At 51.7% G+C, this 25342-nt stretch overlaps 1 protein-coding gene and 1 long non-coding RNA gene across 7 annotated transcripts in view; both read right to left on the bottom strand.

The window, feature by feature from the left end:
• Positions 1–21706, bottom strand: part of BCOR (BCL6 corepressor) — a 98259-nt gene extending 76553 nt beyond the window's left edge. For 3 of the 6 annotated variants that reach the window (XM_081858849.1, XM_081858856.1, XM_081858857.1), the window contains exon 1: positions 19329–19871. The gene's annotated coding sequence lies outside the window, so the exon portion shown is untranslated. Of the gene's footprint in view, positions 1–18482; positions 18742–19328; positions 19873–21632 lie in introns of those variants that run through there. The other 3 variants (XM_081858852.1, XM_081858855.1, XM_081858850.1) reach the window with 3 other exon arrangements.
• Positions 21707–22201: 495 nt separating this feature from the next.
• Positions 22202–25106, bottom strand: LOC309340255. The gene is made up of 2 exons (XR_014155889.1): positions 24857–25106; positions 22202–22416 (listed from the first exon to the last, which is right to left on the bottom strand). It is a non-coding gene; the product is annotated as an uncharacterized lncRNA (long non-coding RNA).
• Between the last annotated feature and the right edge of the window lie 236 nt (positions 25107–25342).

The raw sequence follows: 25342 nt of genomic DNA, 5'->3' as shown, positions 1-25342 counted from the left end.
CGAAACCGTTGTCCCCTGTCGCCGCACCGCCCCCTTTAGTTCTCTCTCCCTCGCCATAGAGAGAGCTTTGTGTAAAAGCCGAAGAGGCGCTGGCTGCTCGCGCTCCAACAGCTGTCACATTATTTGCACTAGCTGTAAACAGCCTTCGGGGCCCCCCCCTCCGCCTTTCTCCCTCCCTCCCCACACCACATAGTTAAATCCAGACTAACAATCCACAGTTAGAGATCAAACCAACAACAGCAGCATTGTGTCTGCCCTTCCTTGCTCTAGCATCACTCCTGCAGCTGGTTTACTCGAAACAAGGAGCCCCCCTCTCCCCTCCCTACCCCCCCCCCGCCTCCCCCCAGGCCAGGGAACTATTTGTATCAGCCGGTCCCTCACTCTCGCGAACTCTCCTTGGGCAATAAATGGAGTCTTTTAAAAAGTAAGCTTTCCTCCGCCTCCCCGCGCGCCACCCCCGTCCTCTTTTTGCTCTTTTTTGACGCGTCTCTCTCGCTCTCGCTCTCATTTCCTCCCCAAGTCGCCCTCTCCCCGAAGCTCCAGGTCAGAGCTGGAGTCCTCTTCTGCTCGCCCCCAGTCCAGCTGCAGTAGCTTAGCGCGCCCCCCGCCCGCCCGCCCGTGCCTTTGCCCGGGTCTCGCTCATTGTGGCTCTTAGAAGCTTTAATGCCTCTCGTTCCGCAGGAGAAATTCCTCAGCTGGCTGCATTTGCAAGCGCGGGCGTCGGTGGGGGTGGGGGGCGCCGAGCAGAGGGCAGAGACTGTTGCTTTCTTGCCGTGCTGCTTTTAACAGTTTATTTCCCTCGTGGTCCTTAAGAGATGCACCCCGTCGCCACCGCCCCCCCCCGCCCCCAGCGCTTCTCATCAGCTCCCCAGACGCTACAGGCCCCGGACAGTGACGTGGACCCGATTATTTGCATTGAGTGACACGAAGAGACGCCGTGTCACTCAAGCGAGAGGGACGCGGAGGGAGGGGGGTGGTTTGAAATCCTCTTTTTTCCAGCGCCTGCCGCACCCGGCGCCCGCTACCTGAAGCGAGCACTTGCAGGCCGGTTTTCTGTTCCCCGCACCAGCTGAGGCCCAAATACTCGAGTCGTGGCTGTCTGGAGAAAGAACGAGCTGCCAGAAAGGGCGCCCAGTGGGTTATTCTGATGCTAGGAAACTTCCACCCAGTAGAAGAGATAGGGGTTACTGGGTCGGTGATTGTGGGGGCGAAGCAAGGAGTAGAACCATAGAAGTGTAGAGTTGGAAGGGACCCTGAGGGTCATCTAGTCCAACCCCCCAATGAAGGAATATGTAGCTCTCACATATGAAGGTAGGAAGTAGGGCATCCACATTAGTGTAGGATCAGCTCATGGCTACCCATGGCCTTGCCTAGGTACCACCTTCTGGCTTGTCCCAGTTCAAATGAAAGGGGGGCTCGCTCAGCTCTTATTCCCACGTCCCACACCCACTAACCGCTGGACAATAGCCATGTTAACTTGGTCTTAAATCCCTGTGTTCAGTTAAGGTTTACTCTCAAGGCAAGTGCATATAATATTCCCCCTGCCAGAGCGACCCAGACCCACTGGATATTGCTCCCGGACAGCCTTGTTGCTGCTGCTCCTGATACTCCGTTATGGTTTTGGCCAAGCCCCGAGCAAAATAACGGAAATGGAAGGTCTTATGCCGCATGACAGGAGCAGCCCCAGTGAGGCCTGCCATATTTTCTTGGACTACAATTCCCATCAACCCCTAGTCATTGCATCCAGCGGCTAGGGATGATGGGAGCTGTAGTCCCTGCCCGACGGTGATGCCGGCGAGTGCCCCCCCCCTCTCTCATACACACGTGTCCTCCTAGGCACCCTATATGTACTCATTGAGCAATTGAACTATTTGCCTATCCTTAAAAATAAAAAACCCTGCTGCGTAAAAGACAGCTCTTGTATGCCAAAGTCCTCAGGAGCCGGAGGAACAGCTGCTTAGGTGTCCTGATCTTTTGGGCAAATAGCTGAGAAGGAAGCTGCTTTGGTCTTTCTGGGCCAGCGGGCAATTTGCCACCAACTACTTGTTCAAAGCCCAGGCGACCCTCACCGCGGAACAAACACACAGCTTTTTCCTTGGGAAAGAGACCCCGGTCCAGCCTGCGGCTTTCCTCCTCTCGAGTAGCTGGCCTTTAGGTTCAGCGCAATTCATCTCGATTATGACGGGGAGACCAGGTGGCTGGAGCTGTGCAGGCCGAGTCTCAGCTGCGGTCTCCAAGAGTGCAGCTTTGGGAGGCACCAACAGCCGCGAAAATTAACTCTTGACCCTAAACACATTTACATGGCAGCCGGCCCTGCTCAAGTCAAGAAGGCTGACTGGCTCCAGTGTGCAAATGCAGTTAACTCTGCAAAGGGAGTAAATCTCGTGGTTGTACCTCCGTAGACCCCTGGCAACTGACAAACAGGCCTGTGTCATAAGCAACCTCTGAAGACCGTTTCTTTTTGTTTTCCATTTTCCCCCTTTTTTATTACTACTGTTTTTATAAAAATAATTTTTAAAAAATCTCTCGAAAATGCAGTTGAAAAACTAGGATACGAAAGAGGCGCAGGGAAACTAAAGCGGTTGGGAAGGGAGGAAATTGGCGGTGTATTTCCTTACTTGCCAACTCCTAAATTTTATTAAACCATTGGGGCTTACTCCTAAAGTGTGTCGGAGATGGCAGCCTAAGCGTCTTGCTTCACCTTAGAAACGGTAACAGCCTAACCCGATGCAAGATTACCCGCCGGAAGCAAAACGCACAAGAGTCCTTAAATGGGCCTTTCCCCCACGTTAACTGCGCGTGGGGTCGCAAACGTAGACCGCAATACTTATCTGGAAATAAGTCCCATTTAACTTACTTCCGAGTAACCACGTATTGGATTGGGCTGCCGCCGCGGCAAAGGATTGTTTGTGACTTCGCCGCCACAGAAAAGCAGGGAACTTGCCTCACTGCAAGCCGAAACCCCAGGCGACATCTCACCCCAACCAAGGCAAACCAGTAAGCCTGAGGGAACTTACTTCCGAGGGAGAAGGCATAGGATCGGCCTGCGCGGTTCTTTGGATCTGGGGCTCTGCCTGTGCTCGAGACAGCGGGAGGCGCAGACTCCAGCTCTAGCTACTAAAGGTTAAAAGGTTTCGCTAGCGCAGCTCCTGCCTCCGCAGCACCCAACTTCCGAGCTAAATTCTCCCGGGCGAGCGATTCCAAGCATCCGCGTCTTTGTAGCCCTGCTGTGGTCAGTTACAACCGGTGCCTCAGCCGAGCTGACAATTTATTTGCTTGCCGCTGTACAAAGTGGGGGGGGGGCGCGGGTGGAGAGAGGAGGGAGAAAGAGAAAACCATTGCTAACAAAATAATGTCAGCAAAGGCTGCAACACATTCTTGCGAGAGAGCAGCGCTTCGTGCCTACCGAGGCTCTTTCAGCACAAAGGCTTTTAGAGAGGAAGACGGGAGGGGCGGGGGAGGGAGAGGAGGGAGCGAGAGCGCTCTCGTATTTCAGGGCTGTTGTCCCCCTGGGAACCAAGAACCAAGTGTAGCTTCAATCAAATGCTGACTTCTCCTTCGGGAACTCAGCAGGAAACCTGATCTCACAAGTTTATGCCTGCCTCCATCTACACGGGCTGGGCTCCCCCCACGCCCCCATCCGCCTTCCCTTTCATACCAGCAATTTGTATATAGAGACGAGATCCAATATTCCTGATTGAAAAGGAGATGAGGCGGGAGGGCGGGGAAATCAGGTCGGGGACTCTCCGTTCTTGCCAAAAGCAAAACAGCCTCGAAACATCCACGCAGGGCAGCCTCGCGTCGCATCCACCGGGGCGAAGCCGTTGTTCCAAGCTCGCAAGCCGTCTCCTCCTCCCACCCGTATTCTTTATGCTCTTGATTACACGTACAAGGAATCTCCGGCGCGTAAGGCTGCAGCCCTCCTGGGTAGACTTCCTTGGGAAGAGGTCCCACTGAACTTAGTGGGGCTTACCTCCAAGGAAATGTGCCTGAGAGCGGACCTTTGGATGTTTGCTTCCGCACCCAGATCATCGTTACTCAGCAGTAAGCAAGGATGCTCAGCCGATGGTACCGGCTTCCTGGCCATTATTAGGAGGGCTGCATCACAGCCCGAGGACCCCCTGCAGGATTTAGGCGCGCTCAACTGTCTGTAGGATCGGGCTCTTTGGTCAGGTATACGAAGCCACTGGAAACATATTTACGGTTCGCTTCGTTTCGACCCGAGACCAGATTAGCCGAACCACTTGGTTTCACGGATCCGGTTTGTTCCACTAAAACAATGCAACCTGATCGGCGTAATAGTTTAAGCTCTGTCTAGAATGGGAGCCCAGGCATGGGTCAGGTGGAACGCGCCCAAACAGCAACCTTGTGGCGAGAAACAATGCTCTCAGGAAGGCCACTGTCCACCCGGGCCACCCCATCTCCTCCTCCTCTCCAATCAATGATCAGGAAGGATTCTTGATGGGGAACTGCAGCTTCTTGTGCAAGACCAACTGCGAGTGTGGTTTACACAACCCGCCCGGCCAAGAAGCAGCCAGGAGGAAAGGGAGATGACAGGAACCGAGACTCAGTGGGGAGGAAGGCGCACCAGTCACTTCCTGCTCTGAGGTTCCTTAACTGGGGGGAGGGGGCGTTTCAGCCACTCCTCTCTCTCTTTTTTACAACTCTGCTTGGCTTCTGCTTGTAAAGGGTTCCTGAAACTAACAACCCATGGTTCAAGTAACATCTCAGCTTGTTCAGAGCACAGGGGAACAAAAGAACTCTCCCCTGGCCTACCCGAGATAGCGGATACCACAACAAACATATCAGCCTGAAAGCACCACCCAACCCTTTGCTTATTTTTTTGTTAAACCAGAGTAGAGTCCTTATGCATGTCTACTAGAAAGTAAGCAAAATACTTACTCTTCAGAAAGTGAATAGGATTATGGCCAAATACGCCTTTTTCACCACCCCCATATATATATTTTCCCAAGTGCTCCCCTTCTCTTTAATGTTGCACTTATTTAGCAAACCCAGAATTCGCTTAATTGCTTTCTTTTGGCCTCCCCCAGCAACTTGCTCCTTTTGAAAATGCTGTAGGCACTCAAAATTATGCACACTCTCCAATGTATCACTATGTCAGGAAAGGCCTTGCAGAGGTGGCATAGAACTACTGAGCAAACATAGCTCATGGATTGCAACCACACATCTTATTTTGGGTTTGGGGTTTCCTTCAAGGAAGCCAGTCATCCTCCTGATAAGAATTTGCCTATGCCAATTATAATGTGCAAATGGGTAACCTGAAACTGCATGTGTATTCATAAGTGAGCCTCAATGAGTTCACTGGCACTTACTCCAAAGTAAGTATAGTATTCATTGTATTGCAGCCATTACCATGTTGCCCAAGCCACAGTAAATCCAGAATCACTTGATTCATTGATTGATTGCTTTGAACTCAGTGTACCTAGAAGTACATGCATTAAGCTCTGTTGCCACAGTGCACACCCTGATAACTGAATCCTGATCTACAGGTTAAAGTTCACATTATGGAAGATGCCAGCATGGTTAAAGAGCAGTGTAAACAAAGGTATGAAAAGGTAAGAAGGTTCCCCTATTCCAAAATGAAAGTCTTGTCCGAATTAGGTGGTGGGAATTAAAAACACACAAGTTATGGCAAAACCAATGTGCCACAGCAATTGAGAAGCAAAATTCTAAGTGCATATAACAACTAACATTTATTAAAATAATATACGGCTTTATAAGGCTTTGGGCTGGGTGTCCACCAGTATGCAGATGATACCCAGCTCTACCTCTCCTTCAAATCAGAACCAGTGAGGGCAGTGAAGGTCTTGTGTGAGTGTCTGGAGGCGGTTGGCGGGTGGATGGCGGCTAACAGATTGAGGCTGAATCCTGACAAGACAGAAGTTATTGGGGCACAGGGGGCAGGTGGGTGTGGGGGACTCCCTGGTCCTGAACAGGGTAACTGTGCCTCTGAAAGAACAGGTGTGCAGCCTGGGAGTCATTTTGTTTGTTTGTTTGTTTATAAATATTTATTGAAAGTTTTTTTTTTAATTACAATACAAATAAAGAAACAAGTTAACACATATCATAAACATATTTTCTTAACTTCTTTGGACTTCCTCACATCTCCCGCTCCTGCATTCCTAATTTATAAATATTTAACCAGCAATTTATCACCTTAATTCCAATCTTGTTATCTAATTTTCCAATGTTGTGTCTCTAATTTTAGATATCGTTTGTTCAATCTTAAAAAATTAAATTTAGCCTGATAGTTATCCAAAATTTGTCTTTTCTTAAATTTAACTTATCTTCATACTTCACTTCTTCTAGCTTAATGGTGCCAAGTTATTTATAATCTAGCATCCTTCTTAACATTCATACAATTTACAATATTTTTGTAGATAGATCTTGAATTTCTTCCAGTCTTCTTCTACCGTCTCCTCTCCCAGGTCTCGGATTCTGCCGGTCATCTCGGCCAGTTCCATATAGTCTATCAGTTGCATCTGCCATTCTTCCAGTGTGGGTAAATCTTGGGATTTCCAGTGCTTGGCAACGAGTATCCTTGCTGCGTCATTTTGGACTCGCAGCTGTCCATGGAGGCACAGGTCAATTCTCTGTCCAGGGCAGCTGTTTATCAGCTCCATCTGGTACGCAGGCTGAGACCCTACATGCCTGCAGACTGTCTCACTAGAGTGGTGCATGCTCTAGTTATCTCCTGCTTGGACTATTGCAATGCACTCTACGTGGTCACCCAGAAACTACAACTAATCCAGAATGTGGCAGCTAGACTGGTGACTGGGAGTGGACACCGGGACCATATAACACCGGTCCTAAAGGATCTTTACTGGCTTCCAGTACGTTTCTGAGCACAATTCAAAGTGTTGGTGCAGACCTTTAAAGCCCTAAACGGCCTTGGCCCGGTATACCTGAAGGAGCATCTCTGCCCCCATCACTCAGCCCGGACACTGAAGTCCTCCTCTGAGGGTCTTCTGCTGGTGCCCTCACTGCAAGTAGCGAAATTACAGGGAACCAGGCAGAGGGCCTTCTCAGTAATGGGGCCCTCAGTAGTGGTTCCCTCCCTATGGAACACCTTCCCTTCAGATGTCAGTGAAACAAACAACTATCTGACTTTTAGAATACATCTGAAGGCGGCCATGTTTAGGGAAGTTTTAAAGGATGTTTTTATTATGTTTTTAGATATGTTGTAAACCACCCAGAGTGGCTGGGGAAACCCAGCCATATGGTAGGGGTGGTATTATTATTATTATTATTATTATTATTATTATTATTATTACCATCCAGACAAGTCTTCTTAAGGATTGGTAACTGATTAAAGTATGAGTAGCAGAGGGTACAAATAAAGGAACAATTTCCTACAATTGAGAGAAATAAGCAGTGGGGTAGGATCAGACTTGAGACCTGTCCCCCACCCCCACAGACAATCTGAAATCCAGGACAAGTAACGAGGTAGCCAGGTTTATGGATAACATCCAAATCCTTCAGATTGGTAAAATCCCAAGTAAACTATGAAGAACTCCAAGATGGACAAATGGCCAACAAGATTCTATCTAAGTGCAAAGTGATGCACACTGGGGCACAAAATCCTAACTTCGTATGATGGGAGCTGACCTAGCAGTGACCAACCAGGAAAGATCCAGGGATCATGGCAGACAAATCAATGTGGGGGGGACAGACGGACCCAACTCAGTCAGTGTGCAGAAGCACAGTGGTACTTAAGAACTTAATTTGTTCTGGAGGTTTGTTCTTAACCTGAAACTGTTCTTAACCTGAGGTACCACTTTAGCTATAGGGACCTCCCTCTGTGCCGCAGCGGCGCAATTTCTGTTCTCATCCTGAAGCAAAGTTCTTAACCCATGGTACTATTTCTGTGTTAGGGGAGTCTGTACCCTGAAGCGTCTGTAACCCGAGGTACCACTGTATTGAAAGAGGCAAAGTCAACTTGCCACTCTAGGTATTCACTGCAGTCATATCTGGACAATCATACAAGGAGGAACAGAGACAGGCTTGCAGGTCTTTGCCCTCTCCAGTACATCACCTTTATCCTTTTTGCAGCCCTCCATGGACTTGAGGGGGAAAGTCTAAAGCAGGGAACCCTCCTCCATGCAAGAAGGCTCCCAGCATGACGTAGAAACGGCAGGGTTCTGAGCTGTACATAAAGCCTCCATGAGTAGATAGGTGAGGCTCCCTGCTTCAGACTTTTGCCTTCAAGTTTGTTGAGGGCTGTGAATAGGCTGAGGTGACACACCAGCCTCTACATCACTGTTTACATGCAAGTGTGCCGAACAAACAGGGCTAGAAGTATAAGCCTTTCAGCCTTTATGGATATTTGTGGTGTGGCCACCTTTGGAGCACTGCATGCAATTCTATTGCCCCCTCTAAATAAGGAAACTATAGAATTGGAAAAGGTACACAGAAGGCGGACAAATTCCTTACCAGGATAAAGACTTTTAAAGTTGTGAATAGTTTGAAGAGGATGTATGTTTTTTAAAAAAAAGTTTCTCCACTCTCAAAATACTAGAATTTAAGATTGCCCAATGAAATGAATCAGAAGTCAATTCAGACCTGACAAAAGTAAATACTGTACAAAAGTAAATTTATGGAACTCACTGTCACAGGATGTGGTAATGCCACTAAATAGGATGGCTTTTAATGTGTTAAATAAATGCATAAAGATGATATCACAGCTCCATCACATGATAGCTAAATGGAACCCCCATTTTCAAAGGCCAATGTACCAGAATATTTTCTGCTGCCAGCTGGAGACCTACTTTTTCACCCAGGCATTTGTGGGTATTAGTGCCAGTAAGACTCCTTCTATGCTATCATTTGTGCAGAGCTGCTGGTTGTGTTGATTTATTATCTGCTCCCCTTTTTGTCTTATGGAATACTGCAATTTTTATATATTATTAATTGTATCTCACACTGGGTTTGTTTGTCAATGACGAGCAGGCCACATATATTAAAAAATTATTATTATTACATAAATACCAGAGTCTGGGGACAGCTGTGTTGCCTTCCTGCCCTGCTTGTAGATTTCCCAGAGGCATCAGTCTGGCTACTGTTGAAAGAGAATGCCGGACTAAACGCATCTCCCCCCACCCCCAGTCTGGTCCAGCACTGCACTTCTTAAGGTCTTATTATAGGCTGTGCATGCTCAGATCTATATATACAGACATCAGAATTGAAACCAGCACAGCCCCAAATATAGTGCCCCATCAAATAGGGCCATTACAAGCCCCCAGGAATCTGTCAATCCCTGTCAATAATCTGGGCTCCAAATCTCACTTTCTATGAATGTGGGTTTAATGTGGCTTAGATATCCCTGGTTGAATTTATGCAGGGAATTATTATAAGCTACCCTGTTTTTGTTTGTTTGTTTGTTTGTTTGTTTGTTTGTTTAATGCTTGGGTAGTTTCAATCCATCCTAAATATTTACTCTGAAGAAAGCCCCAAGGATTTTAATGGAAACTACTTCCAAGGAAGTGTGCATAGGATGTCGGATATGACCTACTTCCAAGCAAGCAAGTTTGCTTCTCTAAGCCTGCACCCCCTCCTGCATTTAATAACACCACTGAAGTCTTCTGAAAAGCCTAAGCAAGATTGTTTTCATCTAAGCCTACAATTCACTTCCTTGATGGAAAGCACAACCTTGCAGTGCAAAAATAGACAACATCCGCTTACTTCTCTCCCCCCCCCCACCAAAACAAGCACAAAGTAAATATAGCCTGAACTCTACCAATTCACTTTCCTTCACTTTTCAAGTGCCTCCCATCCTAAGGGCAGCCACAACTGCAATTTTGTTCAGATGTGGGAAACTGATTTTATTCCTGATCACTAGAGCTGTACCCTTCAAAAGAAACATTAAGTCGGCATGCTCTCCCTCCTTAAACAAAAGAAATAGCAGCAGAGTATTCTGTTCCTGAAGTCTGACAAGTATCCCAGTTTGTGCATTTTTAGGAATCTGAAGTTGCAGTCCTTTGCGCACTTCTTCAAGGAGAAGGCTTAACTGAGCAAAGTGGGCCTAGCTTCTGAGTAAAACAGGATCTTTCCGTGCTGCCGTAGCCGCGGGACTGACTAATAGCAGAATGCTTTCAAGTTAAACAACAACAGCACACAAATGAAAGCACTGAGGTTTAAGACATCAGCCCTAAAGACTTGGATGGAAGCCCCAGTTATTTTAGCAGGCCTTCCTTCCAACTAATTTGTTTCGGATTTAGGTGTTAGAGGAGTGGCCAGGTTTTTTGTTCTGTTTTTGTTTGTCTCCGTTTACGGTAGTCAGGCATTGCGCTCAAGGATCCCGCCTAAAGCTAAAATCGCATATAGTCAAAACATATAGGGTGCGATGGTGGGTGGGATCGCCAAAGTCTTTCTGTCCAGACACAGGCACTCTTTCCACCCCCTTTTAATTCCCACACACCCACCTCAAATTTTTGGCTAATCTTAATGCCCACAAGTTAAATGTGCTTAAATTGCAAGGTAACTGAGAAGCTAGTCTCATCGCCTTAATTAAAGCTTACTCCCAGAAAAACGTGCACGGGGGGACTGTAGCTTTAGACACTAAGTAAAGCAGGTCAAAGCTGCAATCCTATCCATATTTATTTGAATGAACCCACACACCCCCCAATGAACAAGCTTGCATAGGATCCAACTGCACGGAGAACATTTGCGAAGAGAAGTGTCCCCAATATAAATGGTCAACGCTGTTTTGTGGCTTCTTTTGCACGCGTGTTCCAGAGAGCGGCTGCAGCGCACTTTGGGAGGAAGTGGGGTGCCTCCCCTCCCCCGCCCAGCTCTCCTGCTGCTACTAAATTAAGGCGATACAAAGTGCACGGAATGCTTTCCTCTAAGGAGATGTGCCGCAGAGCGGAACAGTCACCCACCCCCTTTCCTAACGGTTCGCTGACTACACTCAACTCTCCGCACAGCCAGTTTCCAGGGAAGCGACTGCTGCCGGATTCTGTATTTTTCTCCTCTAATTGCCTTATGATCAAATTAAAACCTTGTCCTTGCCTTCTGGAAGACAAGGCTCACTCGCGATCCTATATATTCTTTTTTTACTTAATAACGTATGAGAGGACACGGCCGAAATTCCATCAAGGGTCGGAACTCTTCCAAGGGACTCGCGCGGGTTTCCACGGCGGGATCGCTCAGGATTCCCACTCTCGCTCTCTGGAGCAGAGCCGGATAACGTTCAAAGCGACCCGAGCCATCTCCCTCTTCCTCCAAGTTCCACAGTTCTAAAAATAGACGCCTAGCTAAGAACCCAGGAGTTTAGCAGGTCTTTTACGTTTGTGCCTAGACATTAAATTTAGTTTAATTTAGCTTCCGGTGTTTAATTTTAGCCAGTCTTCCCCTTCCCCTTCCCCACCCCTTTCTCTCCCTCTCATGCAAATCAATATGGCAATTACCATCTAAAAGCTTGCCCAGCCCCAGGTCAATGTAAATTGATCATTGTCCGCCTCCTACAAAATAACACCGGGAGCCTGTGGTGCATAATGAGATTATACTGGAAAGTGTCTTGCAGATCACGAAATTATATTTCATGCAGCCAAAGGATCGTCTTCCACGCGGGCTTCCTCCTACCTGCCCTCCTCACAGCACCGCAGTGGATGAAATGGGCCAGGTGTGTGTGCATAATTTAAATGCAAGCGGAAGGGCCAGGAAATGAGCTGCTGCCGCAGCTATCACCGCTTTTCTGCCCTGGCTTTCTAATCTTTGACAAGGCAAGAACCGCGTGCATAGGTTTCTCAAGCGATCAGGAATTTTAGTTTAGCCGTGTGTGTTGCCTAAGCTGCAAAGTACTTTGGTTCCCTAGCAAATAAGGAAAACGAAGACGCTTCAAGAGGACAAGATGATTTTCTACGCGGTGTGGATGGGGGGGGGGTGCTGCTCGCTCCTTTCGACTTGGTGGCCTCCTTGCTTTCTGCCCGAAAGTCAGCTCATCCATTAAGGAAGAGTCAAAGCGCACGCCAGAGGAGCCCTTGTGAAACATTCGTTAACTTTTGCCAGGAAAGCACGCCCCGGCTGCTTGCTCGCTCGCTTGCTTGCAATTCAGGGCCCGACAGTTGAACAGGGCCGAGGAAAAGGGAGGTCGCTTCAGCGTAATTCTCGTTTATCAGCCCGGCTTGGGGGAAAGGACACACAAGGATTAAACGCAGCCAGCGCTGCTCGCGGAAATGGGAACTCCCCCTGTCTGCAAACGAGGCCTCCGCTCCACACTCGAGTCAGGGAGGGCTCTAGCGTTCTTCCTCCCTCCCACCCCTCCTCCTTCGGATGTAGTATACACACACACACACACACACACACACACACACGAGAGAGAGAGAGAGAGAGAGAGAGAGAGAGAGAGAGAGAGAGAGAGAGAGAGAGAGAGAGAACGACGTTAGTCTGGCTCTCTGGAAATAATCTGCTTGATCTATTTAACTGGCTAGTGCAACACTGCGCGGAGAGGAAGGAAGAGGAGGAACATACGCACCCACCCACCGCCTCCCCTCCTCCCCACCTTCTCTCTCCCACCCTCGCTACCACTAGCATTTATTTTTAACAAGCAAGCCCAGCAGGCGAAAGCACCGGAGGCTGCGGTGCCGATCGTGTTGCATGGCTGTTTGTGAGGCCTCCCTGGAAATGGAGGGCTAAACGCGAGATGGTGCGTTGCGCCGCGACGCCTGGTATGTAAACCAAGCAAGCAGCCGCTGAACAGAAGCAGGGACAAGCAAGCCTGCTGTACAAGATAGATGATAGATAGATAGATAGATAGATAGATAGATAGATAGATAGATAGATAGATAGATAGATAGATAGATAGGGGCCTGATTCCAAGGGGGCTTCTAAAATGCTTCAGTTCATTTCCACATTCGGTTAACACCTTCCAACCCACAGCAAAAGCCAGACCATTAAAAAAACAACCCAGAGGGCTTATTTTAAGAAGGAGGGTTGTCTCCAGCCTAGTCCCCAACTCAGCTATAACTAAATGCCTTTGCCCCAGCTGACCATTAAAGCCTTTATCAGAGCCGTATCTTCCGGTGGAGAGGTGGTGTTGTGTAGAAAGGAGTGTCAGGTTGGAAATACCCTGCTCAAATCTCAGCTCACCTAGTAGGAAGTCACTACTACGCATATCATGCCTTAAAAGCACATATGAAGCACCCACTCCCAAGTATCCTGGGAACTGTAGTTTACCCTCTCAGAGCTACAATTCTCAGCAGTTTTAACAAACCACAGTTCCCAGGGTTCTTGGAGGTGCGTGCCTTAAATGTATGTTGTGTAGGCAGCCTAGGTGACCTTGGGCAAGCCAAACACAACACTAGCCTACATTACAGAGGTGTTATTAAGGAATACTGAGGATGTTCTTAAAGCACTCTTGAGGGTTCAAAATGGCTGCGCAAGTTGCCTCTGATAAAATGCACAGGACACTTTAGGAATGAGGTCTTGCGATATAAGGTCTTTTGGGTTTCTCACCCTCCCTCCAAGGAGCGAATAGCTAAACTACTACAGTGGTACCTCAGGTTAAGAACTTAATTCGTTCTGGAGGTCTGTTCTTAACCTGAAACTGTTCTTAACCTGAAGCACCACTTTAGCTAATGGGGCCTCCTGCTGCCGCTGCACGATTTCTGTTCTCATCCTGAAGCAAAGTTCTTAACCCGAGGTAATATTTCTGGGTTAGCGGAGTCTGTAACCTGAAGCGTATGTAACCCGAGGTACTACTGTATGCTGATATCACCTTCTCCTCATCACGCAGATAACCGTATACAGAGGCGGAGGGTGCCCCGTCAAGACTAAACTGGAGAAATGAATTTTCCAAATTTACACGGCACACTCCAGCCGCTAAACCAAATGTGTTTTGAAGCCGGGGGTCTTTTGACTGGCCACAACAGAAAACAGGCGTTGGCTGGCCTTGAAAATGGGCCTTGCTCTCTTGTTCCTGAAGTTAGGCACGCCATCAAAAAAAATACGCCCTGCATCATAGTGTCTGTGGGGAGCTCCCTTTTCAACCCTCCTGTTTACAGAACGCTGTAGGAAGGCTGTGGCGATTGCAACAGGGACTTTTAAATTAGAAGTGCAAACTGGCCGGATGAAGGTGGGGGGAAGAGAGAGATGTAGCGGGACTCTAAGCCCCATGCCCTGAGCCCCTAAACACCTACAGTAAAGCCACAGATTGCTCGCTGCTCCTTCAGTATTTCTGCAGCTGCTACAGTTATTTAGAGCCAAGGGCATGCGAAGCGCTGTGGAAAACACTGAAATAAGGGGGGGGGCGGGAAATCCCATTAGAGGGAAAAGGCTAGGCTGGGAAAGGGGGAGCAAGATGCTCCCAAAGCAAGTACTTCGAAGCAGCGCCACGTTGGACTGCCCACAGCAGGTTAGCCCTTAGATCCTAAACAGAAAGAGAAGTGAGGAAGCCATCAGATTTCCAGGAGAGAAAACTTCCACAGGCACAACCCGAGGCCCTGAAATGGACGGGGTTTGCTTCCATCTACTATCTTTATAATCCAGGCGCTAGCTGCTCCGCCGTTTACGACTCCCTGGAAAGGCTTCCTGTGCCTGCGATCCAGGAGGCGCTTAAATTACGTCTGTGTAGCGAGGCCCATTAACGTCGCAAAGGGAGCTTAACCGGCTTAAGCGCAAGGGTGTGGGAAATGCAGCCGCAGGGACTGAGGCTTGATTAGATGATCGGATTCTCACACCCCTCCCCCCCCCCGCACCCGCTCCTTCCCATCCCTCGCTCGCTCGCTCGCTCTCCTAGGTGTATATATTTAGCTAGCAGACACCCAGAGGGGTTTAAAAAGACTCCGAGTTCCCTCCTCCCACAATCATGCAGCAAACACGTTCAAGAAGAACTGCTTGCAGGCAGCAGGGGAGCAACCGAGACTCTCATCTGCGTGGTTGATTACAGCCCTAAAACGGACGACGTGTAATTTCAGTTCTCGCTCCAGATCGTGGGCTTGATTTCCAGGGGCCCACTTATCCGAGGGAGGGAGGGAGCAAGCGAGAAGAGGGGAGAGGGGAGGAGGTGGGGGAGAGACGCTGTAGGCTTTATTTGTCCTCGTCCCTATTAGCTATGCAGCCAATCTATCATTTCCGGCGGTGCTTCCATCTAATTACCGATGTATTTAGATGTGACGTGCAAAGAACTGTCGAGCTGCCTGCTTGGCTCTGCGCGGACTCCTCGTCGGGAAGCTTTCCAGCGAGGGCTGGAGCGCTGCGAGCCAGGGCTCCAGACAAAGAGGGAAAGAACTGAGCCGCGTCGCGGGCAAATCCAACGCAAAGCAGCTTTCCTCCAGGGGTGATAAAGGGCCAGAGAATCTTATTCGGGGGCAGCCGATGTCTGTGGGAAGGGGGGGAGGGGAGCTCCGAAGGCAGGCGCGCTTATATTCCGCAGAGAAGGGCTTTGCTCTTCCCCTCCCACCCACCAGCCCTTCTCACAGAAAGGAGACCCCAAACAGAAGCGCGCACAGAGAGCCAGAGCCCCAGTTTGCTTCTGTCAAGTCTAATGTGTCTCAAGGCAGCCGCAGGTAAGTTTTGCCCCGGCTCTCTCCGCTTATATATTGACCAAACACAGGTGAGGCTCGCCCAGCCCCGTCGTATGGAACAAAGTCAGTCCCTACTGGGCACTCAAAAAACAAAGCACCCACACCACCCACTCCCCATTTCTAAGCAAGGGAGAGCTGGGTTCTGCTCCTGAGGTTGTTCGCCTGGAGGTCTTTGGCCGGAGTGGCTCCGAATTCTCCGCTCTGGCTTTGTCCTTGTGAGCTATCCCTCCCTCCTCCTTCCTCCCCCCTCCCCAGAATGGAGAAGAGAGCGCTGAGTGGATCTCCTGCTCCAGCTCGACCCCCACCCCTTCTTCTTCCTCCTCCACCACCACGCCTGGCTCGCCTTGTGCTTCTCTGTGCTTGCCTGGCTCTGCCCCAACAGGACACGGGGTTAAGCGCGCTCAGCGGAGTTCCCAAACGACGAAACTTCTGGGAACGGAAGAATCTGGCACTCGGCTAGAAAAGGAGGTTCCTGATGGTGGGAAAGTGATCTTCACGGAGCATCGAGAGCAGCCTGAGGGGGATCGCGCCTCGGTCTCTCCCAACTTCCCCTCCCCCTGGAGACAGAAGATTTCTGCAACTTCCAGCCTCAACCCTTCACGCGGAAAAATCTACCTCGGTTTCTGACTCCTGAAGGGTTAACACACACATCCACACGCACCGAATCTCGCGGTGACCTTTTCCTTTGCGACTCCCCCACTCTCCCTTTCAGGCTCCGGTTCTTCCGCTCGCAGGGAGCTTGGACGGCTGTCTAGACCGATCTATCACAGGCGAGCGAAACAATACCGGGGGGGGGGGAGAGAAAAAGCCGCCTTCCCTTTTCTCTCCTCCTCCAGCAGCACCGCACCTCACCTTCGAGATGAAATGGGGTAATAAAGAACCATCATCCGCAGTACCAACAGCTGGTGGGTATGCAGAGACCCCTGAAATAGCCCACCCTCATGGCTGACAAACGGGGTTTTGTCCGTCCCTGTTTAGCGCACGCTAAATGCGCGCGTCACGTTTCGTGTCCCGCAGTTGCCCTGGGCGAAGGGCCTGGGCTCCCCTCGGAGAAAGTGTGGGGAAAGAGGGGGAGAGGCGAGATTCCAGGCCTTCCAGAGAGTGGAGAACTTAATCATTGCGTCGGAAGGGCTGGTTCCCAGATTCCACTCTTCTTTGCTTGTCCAAAAACTCCTTGACTCTATCTGACCCCAGCTCGAAAAGGAGGCAGTTTCCGGCTTAGTAGATGGAAAGGCCGATTCTGCAAAGAGCTGGGAAATAGCTAATGGGATGTGCAACTCATTGATCCAGAGGATACTTCCTAATTAACTCCCAGTCACCAATTCAAAGATCTCGTCTACTGTGGCAAACCTTGCGGGATGGAGGGCGGGGAGGAAATTCCAAGTCCTGCTTTTTACGGTCCGCCGAAAAGCCATTAAGGTTGTCTTGTTCGCAAAAAGACAAAACCCACCAGCTGCCACTTAAAACACCTACATAACACCCCCACAAGGCTGATAAAGAGGAAACAAACAAAAAGACAAAACCTTAATTGAGCCCAGTCCTCCTGGCCTGCTTTACTCCAGAGCGGTCCCACTGGCCTCAATTAAGGGAGCACAAGGCAAGGGACGGGAGCTCTTATAACCACCAGGCCCTATCGCGAGGGCACCGCATCCCGCAGGCATGTCTGCCAGCACCAACATTGCCTAGACGGAACTGTGTGTGTGTGTGTGTAAGAGAGAACGAAAGCGCAAAGCTGGAAGCAGCCGCCTCCAGGAGTGTGTGTGTGTGTGTGTGTAAGAGAGAACGAAAGCGCAAAGCTGGAAGCAGCCGCCTCCAGGAGCGGGACTCCCAAGATTAACAGCATGCAAATATGGGGGGGGGGGAGTGGGAGCCGATCCACTTCGGCAATGCTGAATGTAGACACCACCCCCACTCCCCGGGGACAACTTAGTTTGGCCTCGGGGCTCTGTCTCCAAGGTCCCAGGGCGATCTTGCAAGGGCGCTTCGCTTTACTCCCCTTACAATGCGGGAGGGGAGCAGTCTCGCTCTCCTTATCTCTGCTGGCAGATAGTCTTCGTGGGGCCCGTCTAAGGAGCCCTTTGGCCTAGGCCTCATGGAAAAGTTTACAAAACCTTGACAGATCCAGCCCGCGCGACCAGAACGAGCGCAGACCGCCCTTTTGCCAAGGGAGGCGAACGCGAAGCTGCGGGGCTTCCACCGAGCAGATGGAGAGCCGAGGCGGGAATTGCTCGGGAGAATTAAATACGGAAACAAGCTCCGAGGCGATTGCCATTAAAACACCAGCACGTATTTCCCTCGCAGCTTCTGATTCAAGGGGTTTTGGGGTTTTCCGATCTACGCCTCCCTCCACTCTCTCTTCGCCCTCCCCCCCCCACCGCTTCCTTCCACCCACATACCTCGCTTTTCTGAATCTGAGACGCAGCCGGCGAGGCAGAAACGAAAGGCGAAGGCTTCGCAAAGCTAGAGATCGCCCCCGGACTGGCTTCGCAACAAACAAGCTACGTGCCTCAGATGCCGAGCGCAAGCAACCCCGGAGTTGGCTAGGGTTTTCCAGCCAACAGCCTCCGCCATCCGCTCCTGGGAGGCAAGTTCTCAACCTCCCCGGAGCCAGAAATGAAAGGTGCAAAGGACGCCCGAAATTCCTAACGGCGGCTCTGGACCTCTTCCCACCCCCACCCCAGACTAGCAACACAAAGTCTTTGAACTGGAACCACCAGCTCTAGAACATCGCCTCTCCGCCGCCCCCGAACCTTCTCGTTTATTCTCCCTTCCCCCCCCCAACCCGCCCAGCCGACTCCGACACCCCCCTCAAAAAAGTGGCCTCGAAAACAACCGGGAAGAAAAGCTCCCACAGCCTCCGCAGTCTCTTTCCAAGAGCGTTTAGAAAAGCAACAAATACGCCCCACACACGCACCGAAAGCGAGAGCCTCTTTTTACCTCAATCACGTTGGCTGTCTCTTCCCGGTACTCATCTTTGAACTTCGCTGCCGGTGGGCCAAAAGGAGAGCCAAGCAGCTCTCCAAAAACGCTCCTTTCCCCTCCACCCACTCTCCCCTGTCCCCCTGGGAGCCCAGAAGTGGCGGCTGCCAGAGGTGGGGCTTTTATAGCCCTTTCCAAATCCGAAAGATAAAAGAGGAGCGAGACGCCGGGAAGCCTCTTCTCTCGATCCCCCTCCGCCCGCCACCTCCTTCCTGCTGGAGCCGACAGAGCACGACCGGCAGCTTCCCCTTTCCTCGTCGCTCGCTCCCTCCCCCCCCCCACCTCGCGCCCCTCTTCACAACCCTGCAAACTTCAACAAACCCGCGCAACACACCCGCCCCTCGGAGCACTCCCCCCACCCGACGCCTCCGCGTCCCGCCTCTACCCGGCCAAGGCGCATTCAGGCGGTGACCGCTGTGCTCGCGAACATCTCCTTCGCCTCCACGCCGCCCTCCTCCTCGGAGCCCGGATCGTTTCAGGTTGAGAGACATTCTGGCAACGATCCCAACCGAGGAGAGGCAGGCTGGGACCAACGCGCGCGCTCTCTCTCCTACGCGCGCACACACACACACACACACACACACACAGGCGCACCCCAGCCAGGTCTGGGGGCGGGGGGTGTTGAGGAAAAAGGTCGCCTCGTCGAGGTCCCCCCTCCCCACACACGGGAGAAGTGTACCAAGACTCAAGCGTACCGCATGCGATCGTCGCCCTTTTTGGTACTTGGCCGTCGCGGCGTTTCCGCAGAGAGAGAGAAAGAGAGACGCGAGAGAGAGAGAGGAGTTCAAAGGGGAGAGCGCTGACCTTAGCCTCGGCTCCGGAGATGCCGCTGCGGAGTTGCTCCGGCGTCGCTTGTAGCGTATCCTCTCCAAAGCGAGCCACTCTCAGTCTGGGAGGGCGAGAAAAGTTTGCCAACCTCCGAGCCCAAGGGGGGGGGGAGGAGAGAGACCCGGGCTGCCCCCACGTCGGACAATCCGGCCACCGGCGGACCTCGGCAGGGCAGCTGGGGCTGCGCGGGTTGGAAGGGGGGGGGAGCGAGACCTACGGTCACCCCGCTTGACTATCGCTTGGGCTCAGCACCCCGCCAGCAGCAGGCTCCCTCCGGCTGCCCGACGGCTCGGCTCTGGCAGCGCCATGTTGCTGGTGTGGCTGCTCCGGGCTGGGCTCGACGGCTCCTGGCGACGGCGCCTACATGCTCTTTCTTCCCTGGCAAGAGCCCCGCGTCCTGGCGGCGGCGGCGGCGGCGTGTGCGTGTGTGTGGCTGGGCTGGCTCTGGGGATTTAATCCACCGGGAAAGCCGCTCTTCCTCACCTTGCCGCTGGGAGAGCAGGCTCCGTCTGCTGCACGCTGCCCCCCTTCGCCTCCTCCTCCTCCACCGCCTCCTCCTTCCCTTCCCCGCCCTCTCCTCTTTCCCTCCCCTCCCCCCGGCGGGCTCAGCACTCAGGGAGCCGCCAGTAGAGGCAGCGGCAGCGGCAGCAGAGCCACCTCCACTCCACTCTCCCAAGCAGCAACAGCGAGGCTTCTCTTTCCCCCGCGCGCGCGCTCTCCCGGAGCTGCCTCTTTTCTTTCCTTTTTTCCCTTTCTCCAAGGCTTTTCGCTTTCTCTCCTTAATTGATTCCCCCTCCACACCGCGGCGTTTCCTGGCTGCTTTCCCCCCCCCCCTTCCCCTCTTTCTCCTCCTCGCTCTGCTTGCCTTGCCCTGCCCTGCCTGAGGGCGCCCTGAGGAGACTCCGCTCTCCTTTTTGACCAGGCGAGGTGGAAAAAAGGGGGGAAAGTCTCTTCCCGCCCCCTCCCAGACTCCCTGCTCGGCTCGGCTTGGCTCGCTACCCAGAAGGCCAGTGGAGAGAGAGCCGCAATTACCATAAAGCTCCTCTCCCTCCGCTTGGCCAAGCTGTCAAAGCCCCGGCAGCAGCGGCAACAGCAGCAGCAGGCGCAGCCAGACCCCCGCCAGCCAGCCCGCCCGCCCGCCCGGCTTCCTCTCCTTTTTTCGCCCGCGGCAGAAGGCTTCGCTCTCCCCCTTGCGCGACCTCCTCGCCAAGCCGAGCGAGCGCGGGCTCTTCTCCGCCTCAATATCGGCTTCTGGCAAGAGCACCTTCCCGCGTCTCGCGTGTGTGTTGTTCGCGACCCCTTTTCTCCCTTTTTCCTCAGCCCTTCATTAAGAGTCTTTTCAAACAGGGGGGGTGAGAGAGAAGGCGAAGCCCTCCACCTCGTAAACGGCATCCTCATAACCTTGTATGAGGCGGAAGGAGGACGGCGCTGCCTGTTCATTCCTCCTCCCCTCACGCGCCTAAGATAGATAGATAGATAGATATTTCCTCAGGTGTGGAAAACCGCGCTCTTCCTCCTTCCCCCCACGTTCATCTGCCTCTCTGCGTTTCCCTGAGAACCCCAAATGGGCTGTTTCTTTGTTCCCCTCCCCCTCCCTCCTCTTCCCCCCACCCGCGCGCGTTCCATTGTCGCGCACAGCCTGCCCAAAGTGGAACGTCTTCTTCGTGTTCTCTCTCTCTCTCTCCCCCAGTCTTATCTGGCCACCACTCTTCCCCTGGGGGAAAATGCCTCTCCAGCCCTCTCTTTTCTTTCCTTTTTTTAGATAACTGTGTGGTGTCCCGCTTTCATCCCAGCCTGTATTTAAAGACTCCCTCCAAACGAGCAATTTCCCTTTATCTCTCCTTTCCAGAAGCACGCAAGCCACCGTTCCCCTCCAGTGTACCCCCTGCACCCACGACTCTTCAACATCCTTCATTTTACCACCAGTCGCTGTTTTCATACTCCGACGTGGGGCTTTCCTTCTCGCCCCTTTGCCCTCGAGCCTTTCTGGGTGAGGAGAACCATTCGGTTCTCAAGAAGCTACTTTTCGGAGTGCCCCCAGAACAGATTCCCTCCCCCTTGGGGTCTAAACAAGGTACCGCGTGGTTCCCACCTCTGAAACTCCCAAACACGTTTTTGTTTTTTTGTTTTTTGTCACGGCGTGTGAATCGCTTGGGAAGGTGGGGCGAGAGGGGTCCCCCCCCCTCCTTCGCTGTAATTCTAGTACCGGCTGGAGATTTCTCTGCCGGCCTTTTGATCTCTCGCTCGCCGGGATGGTCGTTATCTTGCGTATCTACTTACTTTGGTAGCGCTGACTCGGCAGGTCAGCTAGTAAATGTCGGGTTCAGGACGCCCATCTTGACTGATCCTCGCTTGTTAGGTTCTCCCTCGCACAGCGCGTGATTCTTTATGGCTTTCCTAGCGATTGCTGGAATTAACAGCACGGCGCCGGCTACAAGATTTAACCCTATAGACTTCGGGAAGTGGTGGTGTGTGTTGGGGGTGCGCGCGCGCGCGCCCCCTCGCTCATTCAGGGACACTTCTTTAACCAGGATGGTGTGTGCAGCATCAGGGGGGGAATCACTGGCTCCCACTGCAGTCCTCCTCTCTGCACGTTTACTTCGTAGTAAGCCACACTGAACACAGTGGAACTTGCTTCTGAGGAAACGTGCCACAGGATTGCGCTGTAGAGGTATCGGGTCCCTACTCGCGAGAGTGCAGCTTCCACTGGTAATCCGACAGGGCTGCAACCCTAAACATGCTTGTCAGGAAAGTTTGGGGTCCGGGATTTGTCTGATTCGGATTAGACGTGTCTCGGTTTTTAGCTATAAGAGGAGGGCGTGGGGGGAGGGGAGCACAAACCAGCCGGGTGGAATTGAATGGAATTTTATTGTCACTGACTACAGAGGTGATTATACCAAGCCCTCGCTCTTAATTTTCGCTCCAGCGTCCTTAAAACACTCTTATGTTGCCTGCATAAGCTGTTTATACCTAGGTAAGTATGCTAGGAGCTGCGGCATCCCGAGAGATTAGCTATTTCAACGCCGACGAGCGCGCCAGCCTGTTCCTCGCGAAGTCCAGGAATCTGTGGGAAAGAAGGGGAAATGTTTAAATCCGGTCCCTAGCAACATTTGCCTTGATTAAAAAAGTTGCTTACTCAGTATGCAGTTTCCTTCTTTAATTATGCGAATCTCTTACGTTTTAATGGAAAGCAGGAGATTCTTAAAAGTAGAGTCTGCTAGAAGGATTTGGAAACCTAAACCCCAAGTTCTTATCTCATGAATAATCGCTTGATTGTTTTGATACCTATTTCTAGCCAGAAAGCTAATATTCTGTTGGATTTTATTTTTAGCTTGCAAGAGAGAGGGAGGGGTGGAAAGCCTCCTCTTCGCTTTCAAAGCAGAAGTGAAAGATATCTACCGTTTGTAACCCGAAACGCTGGGCACACAAGCTTTTCAGCTTCTTAAAACCAGCTGATAGAAATGGCAAAAAGGCATCGCTTTCCCAAGCTGGAGGGCAAATACTCTTAAGGGGGAGGGGAGGGGAGAGTAAAGAAACAAGTTGCCAATGAAGTGTGTGCATTGCAAATGCGTCGGGAAGGTTTTCCTCCAGAGGTGCCTGGAAGTGGAGTTTAAAATCCGATATGGAGGGGGTGGGTTGCATATTGTTCCCAGTTTATGAGCTTTGCATCTGAAAACCATCCTACACGTTTTTTCAATCTCCGGCAACGAGTGCAAGGACACCTGGCCCATTACATTGTAAAGCTATTTTTTATAAAGACGTTTTAGGGCTAGACATTAAAAGTTATTAGACGGAGCACACGTGAGGTACAGACATGCAGCTGGATGGCGGTGGGGGTGGAAGGCCTCTGTTAGATACATATGCATTTCCCCCGTATCCAGAGATAAAAAAAGGGGAAACTGCATTTCCCCTGTATCCAGAGATAAAAAAGGGAGTCCTTGTCGAAATGCCCTGCTTTTACTTTCACTTCTTTTTCTGGACAAGCAAGTGTAGATGTATGCTTGCAAAGTGGGTTGATTCTGTATTTAAAACGGTTTTAAAATCATATCCGTTTAATTTTCTGAAGAACCTTTGAATATGGTCACGACAGTATGTGCGGCGGCTCTAACCCCCAAAAAACATTCTGAGTCTCTGAGTGTGTATGGTCGAGCCTTCAGAAAAGGAAAGGACAAATTCCTTAAAAATAAAATAAAAAATACCGTGGAAATACTGAACCTGCCTGCCGAGCAACACAACTGAGTCGAAGTCCTTGGATTGTAAGACTGGTTTCATTAACGCCATTGTTTAACCAGTTTATGATGGACCGAGCTGCCTAGACGTTCCGCGTCTCAAGGACCCGGAACATTTGCTCGCGCAGGGTCTTTCTAAGCAAGTTCTTAGCGATCAGGCGGGTTGTTTTTGTTTTCAGATTTTATTTTACCCTCCTTGAGTGCCTGTCTTCCCCACCCCCACCCGGTGAGGATTCCCAGAGGTTGCAAACGCAACGCCTCCCGAGCTCCTCAGGCATTGTGTGTGTGTGGGGGGGGGTCCGTCTCGGTCGCTAAGTCTACCCCCTGCCCCGCGTTCACCCCGCCTGTGTTTTGCTAAGCAGAATCGCCGAGGGAGCCTTCGCCGAAGGAACTGAGGCCGCAAATCGCCAGGCCTCTTTCCCTCCCTTCCTCCCTCGCCTCCTCGGAGAGCTGACCCTCGGGTCAGGCCGTTGTGCGTTGCGCTGGGGTGGGGGGAGAGAAGAGGAGCATTGGAGAGCGAGCGGAGCCAGCGAGCTGTAGACGCTGGAGCTCCTCGGGACCGAAAGCGTCGGAGAGGGAAATCCACGCCAAAAAAACAGCCGCTGCGGGCACGCCGAGCGTTTAAAGACCTCCTGAAGGCAGCGCTGCTGTGGAGGACGGGCCGGAGGCGCCTCTCTGCGGAGCTGGGAAGCGAGGGGAACCGCGTAGCTGCAGCCTTTCGCCTCGCTCTGGCTGTTTGGCGCGACAATGGATTCACACGGCACCGGCCCTTCTTTTCTGAACTCCACGTGGCTCCCCGCTGGCCCCTTTTCCAGGCAGCGCTGCATCCCGAAGCAGCAGGCCGGTCTCTTGGCAAGGCACGTAATCAATCACCGGAGCCGCGCCGCGCTGGAGGCCCCGGGCCTGATCAACCTCGGCCCGTGACTCAGTCCTTTTCTCCTTCCTAAGGGTGTCGCCAGGATTAAATTCATTAGCGGTCTGCTTGGCTACGGCGGCGCACAGCGCCGAGGAAAAAGCCTATAAATAACCCGGCGCTCTCCCGAGCTCTGAATGGCCCTGCTTGAGTGTGCGTTAAATCAAGCCGTGGCCGCCGCTTCCTGGGAGCCTGCTTTAATGGGAATGTAGAAATCTGAATAACAAAACAAGGCCACCTTGGCTTGGCCTTAGACAGAGGCTCTGACCACTCTTGCACGCCTGATTTCACCATCAGGAAAACAAAAGACATTGAAATTAAGATTTTTTTTTCCTCCCCCCACTTAAAACACACACACACACCTGGCGCGGCAGCAGAGGGGGGCCGGGGCTGGAAGTCCGTGCTGTTTTCCTGGGCCAATGGGTGGCGGAGCAATGCGTGGCTTTCTGCTGGCCCCAAAGTGATCGAAATGTGTGCTCGCAGGCGAAAAACCTCTCCGGCTGCCGCTGCCAAGTTTCTAACAGGGTTTGTGTTACGTCCTGGAAAGTCACACACTTGGGCTGCAATCCTAAACAAACGGACTGGGGAGCAAGTTCCACTGAAATCAGTGGGGCTTACTTCTGCGTAAACATAAGTAGGCGTGGAGGGACGACCATGTTTTCAACTCTCAGCGGTTGCAGTTGGAGTGGAAACGTCGGCTGGCGTTGGCCCTGGCGCACACAGAGCTCCGGTGCGCGCTCGGCAGACAGGAAAGAACATGTTTCAGATTTTGTGAGGCATGTGACACAGATGCAGCGCACCGGCAACTGAGAGAGAAGCCACAAGGCCTCGACTTCTAACCCTGAAAC

Source organism: Podarcis erhardii (genome assembly GCF_964252035.2).
Source record: "Podarcis erhardii genome assembly, chromosome: 4".
Classification (NCBI taxonomy): Eukaryota; Metazoa; Chordata; class Lepidosauria; order Squamata; family Lacertidae; genus Podarcis; species Podarcis erhardii.
Note: the sequence above shows the minus strand (reverse complement) of the source record. Positions and strands in the feature narration are given on the sequence as shown.